Source organism: Mastomys coucha, unplaced genomic scaffold (genome assembly GCF_008632895.1).
Source record: "Mastomys coucha isolate ucsf_1 unplaced genomic scaffold, UCSF_Mcou_1 pScaffold5, whole genome shotgun sequence".
Taxonomy (NCBI): domain Eukaryota; kingdom Metazoa; phylum Chordata; class Mammalia; order Rodentia; family Muridae; genus Mastomys; species Mastomys coucha.
Genome location: NW_022196911.1, coordinates 39,126,103 through 39,137,216, shown reverse-complemented (window position 1 = coordinate 39,137,216; position 11,114 = coordinate 39,126,103). Strand labels below are relative to the sequence as shown.

Below are 11,114 nucleotides of genomic sequence, written 5' to 3'. Positions count from 1 at the left end.
AAAAAAAAAAAAAAAAAAAAAGAGAGAGAGAGAGAAAGGGGACAACTTGGGAAGATGTCAAATCCTAGAACTCATACTAGCACTTTCTGGATCTCCTTTTTCTGGACACTGAAAGCCTAATATGTGGATGAAGTGGTTCTTAATGACAACACTTCAAAGAAAGGCATGACAGCTTCTATCCACCGAGATTGGCAATTAGGGAACAATTCGGTTATTATCCAATAATATTTATGCTGCACCTACTGTGTGCCAGGTGCTGTTGTAGTTACTAAAAATTCAGCGAAACCAACCCTGGCATCTCTCCTTACATGCGCTGATTTTAGAAAGAATAATATTAGTGGAAACCTGCATAAATCCATGTCAGATATGAGGGTGTATGTGGGCACAGGGACAGGGTGCTGGCACAAGACTGGGGAGGACTGCTCTATCCTGGTAAAGAGTCATGGGTTGCAGAAGAGGGTGTTGGAAGGCAGAGGGATAAATCTATGCAAACATCCCTAGCAGGGAGGAAGTTGGCATCACAGTGAAGGAAAACAAAGAGGAGCCTGGTACAAAGTAAGAATCGTCAGAAGGCATCAAGTCATTCAGGGTCTTCTGACGGAATGTGAGGATTGAGGCCATATCTTGGGAACAATGGGAAGTGTTGTAGTATGTCTAACCTGAGCAGAACTGGTCACCACACTCCACTATGCAAGAAAGCGAGGAGGAAGCTGAGAGACGTGGTCTCTGGCTTACCATTGGTGCAGCTCACCTAGTTTAACCTAGACAATAATTCTGCAAGGTTCTGATCACCATCTAAGGGTGGAGACAACTGAGGTGCTGAAAAGTGAAATGATTTGCCATATTCTTAGCTAGCAGCTAAGTGAAAGAAACAGATCCAAACCAAAATTCATCAGGCAACAGCAAAGAGTCCACATAACCCCAGATTCCTCCTGAGGGAGATGAGATTAGTCCAACTAGAAGCACAAAATAGGATTAAGGGAGCCAGATGTGTAAAGAGAGATGCCTGAGAAGGACAAGGAGTTACCAACAAAGTAGACAAAAGATTAAGAATGACCCCAGGGCACAGCATCAGAAGAGCTATTCTCCTGGAAGTGTGCACAACCTGCACCGAAGTGTATCTAGCTTGGGCGAAACTGTCACAAGAGGAAAGACTAGAAGAAATCATACTAGAAAAATAATCCCTCTCTCTCTCTCTCTCTCTCTCTCTCTCTCTCTCTCTCTCTCTCTCTCTTTCTCTCTCTTTCTCTCATTGTCCGTGTGTATTTTCTAAATTTTCTATAAAGAATAGGTATTTCTTGTACATATAAGCTGAACAGGTGTGGTTATGTTTTAAAGAGATTATGTAAATGTTTTAGCTCGTGCAGTGAAACTCTGAAAGCTTATGCATTTTTACAGCCAACTAGGGGGCCCATCTACGTGCCCCATACATAGCAGGAGCTCAGTCAAATGAACTAATGGTGAATAGATGGAGATAAAGGTTGAAATGAGACAAGGTGATGAAAGGCCAAGGCTGGCATTCTTGTTCCAAACCAAAGTTCAGAGTCCTGGGCCAAAAATTGCTTCATCTTGAAACAGATCTTTGAACTATGAATCCACCTGCTGTTGGCTTCCATCTATGTAAAGACCACACTCCAAGACAGCAAATTCATCAGCTAAGTTGCAGCTGAACCCTTTCAACCTACCCAGCCCTGCTGAGGCTGTATAGGGGGAAACAGACACAAGGGAAGAGTAAACGAAGGCCCTATGCCAGAGCAAATATTTTGATGCTGCAGGATTTGGAGAGATGTGAGAATACTGGCTCAGAGGGCTGTAACTCCTAACCAAATGGCACAACATACTATGGTGTTATGATATTAGGTTGTTAATCATGGAAACACTGGCATCTGTTTCCTCAGAAGCTCCCTCCCAGATGGTGCATCCCACTGTTTCTGTCGTCTGGAACAGTGTGAGGTTCCTTCAATGGCTGTAAGCTTCCAAGTCAGCCTTTAGACAATGGCAGTCTGTTAATTAAGTGGTCCCTTTGTGTCTGCGTTTGAAAAATATTCAAGGAGAAGGGTTTATTGAGATGTGAAAAAAAGCAATGGGGAGGAAGGAGCTTTTCCAACACCGAGGCCTGTGTGTATCATCCAGTAGGCTTCAAGAAGAAGGAGATTAGCTTGAGATGTGCAGGCAGGAGCTCTAGAATCACACAAAGCTGACATCTCTTCCCAGTGGACATCCAATCACATCCAGGTTGAATATAATGAGCAGCCCAGCTGCTGTGCCTCACTCATCTCTTTCCAGTGAGGCAGGCAGGGGATGGAAGTCTTCCAGCTGGTTTGGGGTGACCTGTTCCGTTTGAGAATATGCAATTGTCCTGCAGGATGCCAAAACAGTGTTTTGACTCCAGTGGGGAAGACTGGAGTGATGGAGCTCCACAAAAGGTCTAGGCACCCTGTGTACTTGGAAGAGCAGACTGGGGGGGAGGGCAACTTGACATTAAATGTGAGTGCTCAAACCCAAGAACTTGACTTGGAGAGCTGAAGAAGACTCACGTCTGACTTGTGAGACTTGGCTCCTCAGTCATCACTTAGCTCTCTCCTAAAACGGCACACCAGGGAAGAAGACCTCTAGAGAAATGGAGTCTTCAGCCGAAAGTGGAGCACTGACAGCTCCTGTCCAGTGTCCAGGAAGAAATAAATCAGCCTTGGACTAGATTATGGGACCTGTGGTTTACCAGATGATTTTGTCTTTCCCACTGGTTGAACCTAAATTCACTCTTTCATGCAATACATCTCAATTAGTCATCTACTGGGAGGGAGGCCCAGTGGTGTCAAGGTAATGGCCTGGCAGGGGTACCTTAGCCCCTGAGGGGCATGTATTCCGGTAGACCCGTGGTTCTGTGAGCCAAGTGGAACCAGATATCTGGGCTCTTATTTTCACACTCCCAATACCTACTGAGTACCTGATGTATAACAACTACTCAGCAAATGTTTAGGAGGGGATTTATGAATGAAAGTTGATTTCCTCTGCCTCTCATGTGTCATACGACTTTGTGTCTCTGTTCATTTACTCCAGCTGTCATTCCTGCTTAGTGTTCTGGCTTGAATGGCTACAAAGAACAGCTATTTCTCAACAGCCACACCTAACTGCTTCATACACTTGCAGACTGTTAATAAATCATGTTTGGGGCTTGGCTTCTTCATCCACTCGTGTCAGTATCTGTCCTTGGTCACTTGGAATAAGAATAGTTTCTTTTGGAATCTAGTGGTCCCATGCTTTCATTTATATGATTGTGTGTGTGTGTGTGTGTTTTGTGTTTTGTTTTGTTATTGTTTTGTTTTTTTAAGGTTGACCAAAGAACTCCTAATGAGTGCCCAGGCTGCCTTTAGCCAAACAACATCCTTAACCCTGAGCCTCACCCCCACTGTACTCTCAACTTTAAACTTGCAACAGATGCAAACTTTCAGAATACCATTCAAATACAGCTCAAAGAGATGCCTCCCCTAGAATAAGCACCTCCGTGACATTTAAAGTTTTGTACACTAATGTGTGTACTCATAGTGACCCCGTACTTACGGTGGGTTATGACAGAGAGGAAATAAACCTGGAAAGCCACAGAGGAATCCAGAAAATTTTCCCTAGGCCAGATCTGTACAGCAGCAAGAATTTGACCCTAGCTGAGAGACTCAATAACAATTAACATATTCGTTATTGTTGTTGTTGTTGTTGTTGCTATTTTCACAGTCAGTAAAACTCTTACTGTTACAGTTAAATTGCTCAGCAAACACGAACCCAACAAATAACTGCTCCGCCCATGCCATGTAAGCTCTGCTGAGGATGTTTTCATGACGACCCAACAAACTAAGCCAATCTTTTTGTTTTCATTCATGTTAAGTATCAACAGATGTTCTCTTAAAATATTCAACAAGCTGTACCAAAGGGAAGGTTTAGATGGCTAGTAAATCCTAGCAGAACAGGAGGAAGCGGAAACAATTTCTTTTGGGGTAATGGGTACAATGTTGTAGTGGGATTTCGTGGAATGCCATGCATCCTTGGATATCTCAACTGGCTTTTTTCCTTACAGTGAGAAAAGATTCTCCCCTCAGCAGCTGACTTCCTCGGGATTTGGGGAAAGCTTCTTTTTTTTTTAACCCCGTTATGTGTTCAGGTGCTGAGCCTGTGGCATCCTGAACTCTAAGTTCAAACTTCCTTCTTCTCCCTCGTCCCCAATTTCTTTTCCTACCATGCCAGACCCCAAAAGGGTTGGGCAAATGCCAGGAAGCCTGCAACAAAAACATTACACCAAAGAATACAGTCTCAAGGTAAGTTATGTCTTCTACAGAACACGGATCTCAGCTGCATGCCGAGTCCCTGTTTAGAAGGAAGTCACTTCGAAGTTTCAATGCTGCTCAGAATTCCCCCCTTCCATCCATTGCCTAGACTCCTCACCTGGCTCCTGGTCCCCGAGCTTTCAAATTCTGTGTATTTCCTGTCTCTACATTCTGTTCAGACTTCCCACCTCTAGAGGTTTCTGAGGCATATCTTGCCCCACTACCTGAGTGCTCCAGAGGCATGTGAATGTTCAAACCCAAGAACCTGACTTTGAGAATTTGAGAAGACTCACATTTTCTTTCTACCATGGTAAATTCCCAGGCATCTCTCATGAAGGCAGATTGGAGAAGTCTGGCTGCGAATTACTGGTTAAGAAATAGGTCACAACTTGCTGTAAATAGGACCCTGATTGTCCTGATTATTCCAGTCCATGGCTTTAGCACTTTCCCACACAACTGTAGTTACACACACCCTACTTTCTCCTGATTAGCCCTCCTTGTTTGATGAGAGACATTGAATGGGAAATGGCTGGGCCATAAAGAGCTGGAGTGTTCATTTTCTTCTCTTATCCTCACTTGTAAGGAGATGTGATTTCCTCTAAAAACATAGAAGAGAATGTGGAAGGTTTTTCTTAGCCCCCAAATTAATATAAATTATGTTAGAAGCAGAAAGAATGGATTATTTCCTTATAAGTACTGCCTATACTCACATGGTCTCCCGCTGTCCACATTCCCCTCTGACATGGTCCAGCTTTTATGAGCAATGAGCCTACATTGACATGTCATAATCACCCATGACTCATGGTTTACACTAAGGTTCACTATTGTGTTGCACATTCTGTGAATGTTGATAAAAACATAATGACATTTTCCTACCGTTATGACACCTCACCGAATAGTTTCATTGCCATAAAAGTTTTCTAAACTCCATGTATCCATTCATCTCTTTCCACATGGAAACCCCTGGAAACCACTAAGCATTTACTACTTTCATAATTTTGCCTTTTTCTGAATGTCTTAGAATCATACAGTCTACATCCATTCCTGCTTAGATTTTTGCATTCCGTAATATGGGTTTAAGCTTATCCATATCTTCTTATGACTTCCAAGTTTATTTCTTTTCATTGCTGAATGCTTTGTCATAATCTAGTTGCTTATCCATTCGCATAGTAAAGGCTATTCCGTTTGTTTCCAAGTAGGGATAATTACAAATAGTCATTACAAACATCTTGAGAATGATGTCAGCCAGGACAGACTCCATTGTTGCCAGGGTAATAACTCCCTAGATCTACACAATTGAAAAGCACAAAGGTTTTGTTGCTGGTTTCTTTTCGGGTTTTAGTTATTTTCATCCATTATAACTTTTTGATGAATGGGAGTAAGCTATAGTAAAATAATATACACCTCAGAGTGTCAGATACCAAAGACTAACCAAACACCTGTACCTGTAGATAAATTACAGGGAACTTGGAATTGGTACCTCTTTTTGAGCTCAATTCCCAAAAGACTGACTCAGTAAGCTAGGCAGTCGTCGGGTTCAAAAGATAACCTACAAATGGAAGGAAGGAAAGAAGGAAGGGAGGGAGGAAGGAAGGAAGGGAGGAAGGGAGGAAGGAAACGATTGAAAATCTCCTTGTGGGGAGGAGGCTGCAGACTAACATCTCAAAGTCATTTTAAGGAGACATTTTGTTCTTCTCTGAGCCTCTTGGGGAAATGACATGGTGACTAAAAGAATTGTTGATATGTGTTGTCCTTCCCCATTAAAAGGAGCTAAAAAAGCCCTGGGCACCAAGATGTGAACTATTTCCTTCAGGGTAGAATGGAGGCACTAAAAATAGCCTTGGAAAATAAGAAGTTGTAGAGGTCCAACAAGGAAAACAAATCAGAAATAAAGTTGGCACTGAGAAAGAAGACAAACCCTCCCAGGCGGTAGGAAAAAGAGGCCATTAGCTTGAACACATAAAAGCAGGTACATTTTTCCCACCCACGGAGCTGCTGGCTGGCATTCCTGCAGCGTAAATCAGCCTCTGGAGAAAAAGAAGATGAGTCAGAGAGTCAGCCTGAGACAGACTACCTTGTGCCAGGGCACCCAACAACTCCTAAGATCTCCACGGTTTACAAGCACAAAGATTTTTTTCTCTCTCTCTAGCAATGTACGCCCAGCATGGGCTCAAGACAGCCAGGTGATGGGGGTTTAATCTCCTTTTAAGCAGGGAGCAAAGGTGATGGATGTACTGTTTTGCAGCTCCCCGGAAGTATGGCACATCGTTTCCCCTCTCATTTCATTGGTTGGTGCAGCCACATACCTCGTGAGCTGACCGTGGCAAAAGAGAGCAAATCGCACTGCTAGAAGAAGAAGAAGAAAAAAAAAAGGTTAACTGGATTAAACAGCTCTGCTGTGTCTAGGAGCCTAGGGAGAATTAGGTTGCCGAGAAGCGAGCCGAACAGCACGTTGGTTTTCTAGCTCTCACCCAAACAGGAAAGAAGAGCAGCCCCTCGACTCTGCCCCCACTCCCTCCAGCATAGCTATGACTTTTCTTCCTACAAGGATATCTCAGGGTAAAGAGCCTGGATCATGGAGTCAAACTGTCATCTTGTCATGTCAGGAACATACCAGTTATATGACCTTGCCTGAGGCAAGTCTTTTAATCTCTCTGGACCTCACCTGAGCTGTGTTAGGTGGATGCCAACAATATCTATTTTAACCCAGTAGTTGTGAGGATGAATCATACAAGTGGAGTGCTTCAGATCACAGCTGCTCAAACTGGCCTTTGCCAGTAAGCTTTCGAGAGCCTGCTTGCTAACCCCTATTTCTGACTCAACAGGTCCTAGATGGGGCCTGAGATCATGTTTCTAATAAGCTGGTGCCAAGGTGGCTGGGCCATGGACTTTACATTGGAGCAGAGAGTACTAAGCATAGTTGATAGAAATGTGTCTTTAAATCTATTCTAGAGACTCCAATAGTTCTGTTCCCCTCCCTATGTCAAGAATAGAAATTCCAACTACCACTTGGTGCAAATACCCACATCATATGCTTCCATACGAGGTCTTCAGGTTAATAGCATAGGTACTAAAGTCAAGAGACCCAGTTCCCAACAGAGCAATGTCACTTGTAAGTCATATAAGCAAAATAAGAATTTCCTTGCCCTTCTGTGTGGACATCTGTGAACAGATAACACAGACCCACGGGTTGTAATTCCCGAGGTTAAAGACCTCCAGGGAACCACAAGGTTTTCATTAAGGTTGTTATGCATTGGCCTGGGTAGGAAAGTTGACATGGCCCATTTGTACCACCTTCTTATCCTCTTCTTTATTTTCATGTTCCATCACAGAAATGTAAATGTATTCGCTAGCAAGATGCCACTTTAGACAAAGTTGAAGATATTAGGTGGTGTATAATACTTATACCTATACTTATACATATACATATGTATATAAGTATATGTATATATGTATATACTTATACATAGGACCTTTTTGAAGACTAGAAGCAAACAGTTCAGAAACACATCTAACCTTGGTGGTATTGGAGAAGAACTTGGATACTAAGTAATCCTTTCTCTGGTGCTGAAGTCTAATAACAACAACAAAAAGATACAAGCAAAGCAATGAGAACATATTAGGTGCTCAATAAATAGTTACCAATGAATGCCCAAAGAGGTGTTATTTCTCACAGGTACAGGAAAGAGAACATGGGAGATGGTACCTCTGGGATCCCCTAGACATATGAAAGGATCAAGGATGTCCTTAGAAATTTTCTACCTCTTGACTTCCATTTTCTCAAAAAAAAAAAATTGCAAGAAGTAAAAATTCAAGGAATATATAGCATATAATTCATATACCAGAGTACAATCAGGATTACTCAACAAAAGCAGAGGTGGGGCAGGTGACGAGCTCTCCCCTAGGTCTACAGAGGCAGCTCAGCAGGAACTCCAGCTCCACTGACAGCCAGGAGAGGTGCTTCTGTGGTGTCCCTTTGAATACACTGTCCTTTTGAAGAGTCTTTCTCAAGCCAAAGACTCTGAAGGGAAACAATGGGGATGGGCATTTCCCCTCCTTCCTCTGCTTTTCACCTGCTGGGGGAACTTGGGAATCCCTTCATCTTCTGGGACCTTCATTTTCTTAGGTAAGGATGGGCCAGTAACATTGGTTGTGAGTGCTTTATTGAGAGGAGCATATGAAAGCCATCACAGATCTAAATGTACTCTAAAAGCGAAGTACACATTCCCCGGTCAGAGTGTAATTATTCATTTGAGTGCAGGTAAAAGATGGTAAGAGGCCTGACGCCACACAGGACATGCCCGTTAGACCCTCCTTTAATCACAATTCTGGTGTCAGCTCTAATAGCACAGGCTTTCACGCTTGGCTCCCTAACCTTCACCAGAGCATTCGACTTTGTCAATTAGGGCCAGTTCCATTGGGTTTTCACAAGAGGTGAATTAACCAAACCACTCCAAACCCACTGTCATTGACAGACAACAAAAGCAAGGTTTTGTAGAATTCTTTTTAGCCTAATAAGTAAAAGTTATCTTTAAAATTAATAGAAAGGGTTATCAGAGTTGAAAATTTGTCTTTGAATGGAAAAACAAAGAAATTACTACTCCTAGGTATGGTGAGGGAGAGGGTCTTTATTATAGATATGAGCCAAAATACTACCAGGGGCATCTAGAAGAGTCCAGATTGAACTGGTCCATCACACTGAGCTAGGCTATAGAGTGGCAAGGGATCGAGAAAGGAAGAAAGAGGCAGAAGAGAAGCCAAGAGACCAAAACCACATAGACAAAATTGCTGGGTTATAAAGGAAAGAGATATTTGGGGAAGGAAAGGGAAGCTCACAGACTGGAGAAGTTTAGGGTAAGATACTGGTACACCAGCCAGGATAACTCGGTAACAGGTATTTGAGATGCTGAGAGATTCTAGGAGAACCTGTAGCCACTTGTCCCCTCTGATACATTAAATAGGCCATTTGTCCTGGGTTTCTTTGAGATCTAACATTCCAGCCTTTTTGTTGTTGATAAGGGTCAACATAATCTCTTCTATAACTACTTCCTGCTGAAATTGGGCACCCATTGTTGGGGCCCAGGATGCCTGGAATGATGGTCAAAACCAGCAAGAGGAAAAAAAGTGCAGGCTGGGGGACACCTGTTTGGCTCACTGTCCAAGTTCTACTGGACCACCTGGGGCTAGGGAAGAGAAGGCCACTTTGGAACAGTCTGTGATGTTGCACCACCTGAGGCTAATGGCCTTGGAACTGGTTAAGATGTAGGGGTTGGTTGGAAATTCTGTCAGAAGCACCTAGGGCTGGCACATTTGGAGTAGTCTGCAGTCTTCAGTTGATTAGAAATCTATTGGGATAGGTATAGACCAGGGACAGAAAATAAAGTTGAGTTAGGGAAAATCTTTATCTTGGGTATACACTTGAAACTTCTGGACCTATCATACTGGTAGTTGGGGGAAGAGAGGAGTCCCAGTATGAGGGAAACAGAAAGATTCTGCCCTCAGGAATAGGCAGGTGAAAAAACTTGTTATTGATTGACAGGAATACTTATCTGGAGTCCATTTGACCTGTGAGAGGTGGATCCAAGTCAACTCCCTGAAGTTTACACGAACTTTTTAAGTTTACAAAAGAGATAAAAGTTTTAGACACATTAGTATACCCATGAGCCTACTACTTTCTCTACAATGTGGATTACAGTACAGATTATGAACAGTAAGGCTCTTTCACAAACCTGCTGTATATCACTTGGCAACTTGCTGAACTAACTCAGCCATTGTGCCTTCATCTTTAAGATATGAATAATTAGTGCTATCTGGCATATATGCTCTGTGGTATAAATGTAGACACAGAATGTTCAACTTCAATTCCTATTGTATCTGAAATTCAGTTAAAGCCCGTACTAGAATTCAATAGAAGCAAGTGGATCTATATGCTGCAGGAAGGTGTTAGCTCCCTTGGACACACCTAGTAATGGTGAGCAGAGCAGAGCAGAGCAAGCCTAGCAACAATAACCACAGCATTTGTTATTTTCCTCTATGCTATAATAATAATAATAATAATAATAATAATAATAATAATAATAATAATAAACTGAAAAGAAGCAACTTAAAGGAGGAAGGGTATACGTTTGTCTTACAGTTCATGGAGGTAAAATTCAGTCATGGAAGAGAAAACCTGACTAAAACTGCCTAAAACAAACAGGAAGTGGAGCTGGCTAAGAACTTCAAGTCCTGTGTCCAGTGGCATACTTCCTCTAGTTAAGCCCTACCGCCAATCTCATCCCCAGCTGGGGACCAAGTAGTCAAACACACAAGCCTCTGAAAGGCATTTTGTCCAATTCTACAACTCTCATTAACCAGCAATAGACAATAGGTTCAAAGAGATTGCATTATCTCAGAAAAAGATGCATGCGGTTGCTTGCCCTCTCCCAAGCCCGGGAACAAGGCAAGAGGAGAGGTGCAGGCAGGACCATCATTCAAAGAGCTCTGGAACTTTAACTGATCCCAACACAACATCCTAAACTTAGCTAACACATTATGAGATTTTGAAGTAATTTGTTTTTTAACTCAGCTATGTAATTCTCAAGGAGAAACTTTGCAGGTGACAATATTGTATCACAAAGTCACAAAATTGGACATGGCTAAGTGGAATCAAATCCTGTATTGGGTCTTTGTGTCAGTGAAGAATGGAAAGACTTGGCCCTTTTGTGATGGTAACTGTTAATTGTCAACTTGAGAATCTAGGAGATGGACTTTTGGGCATGCCTGTGGGGAATTATCTTCATTACACTGGCTGATTGA

The 11,114-nt window shown here is 42.6% G+C and overlaps 2 long non-coding RNA genes across 2 annotated transcripts in view; both read right to left on the bottom strand.

The window, feature by feature from the left end:
• The window catches only part of LOC116078629, a 107,687-nt gene extending 102,625 nt beyond the window's left edge, over positions 1 to 5,062 (bottom strand). The window contains exon 1 of the long non-coding RNA XR_004113613.1: positions 5,027 to 5,062. This is a non-coding gene — a long non-coding RNA (uncharacterized LOC116078629). The remainder of the gene's footprint in view (positions 1 to 5,026) is intronic.
• Positions 2,031 to 5,020, bottom strand: LOC116078630. Its single transcript, XR_004113614.1, has 2 exons — positions 4,610 to 5,020; positions 2,031 to 2,359 (listed from the first exon to the last, which is right to left on the bottom strand). It is a non-coding gene; the product is annotated as an uncharacterized LOC116078630 (long non-coding RNA).
• Positions 5,063 to 11,114: the final 6,052 nt, after the last annotated feature.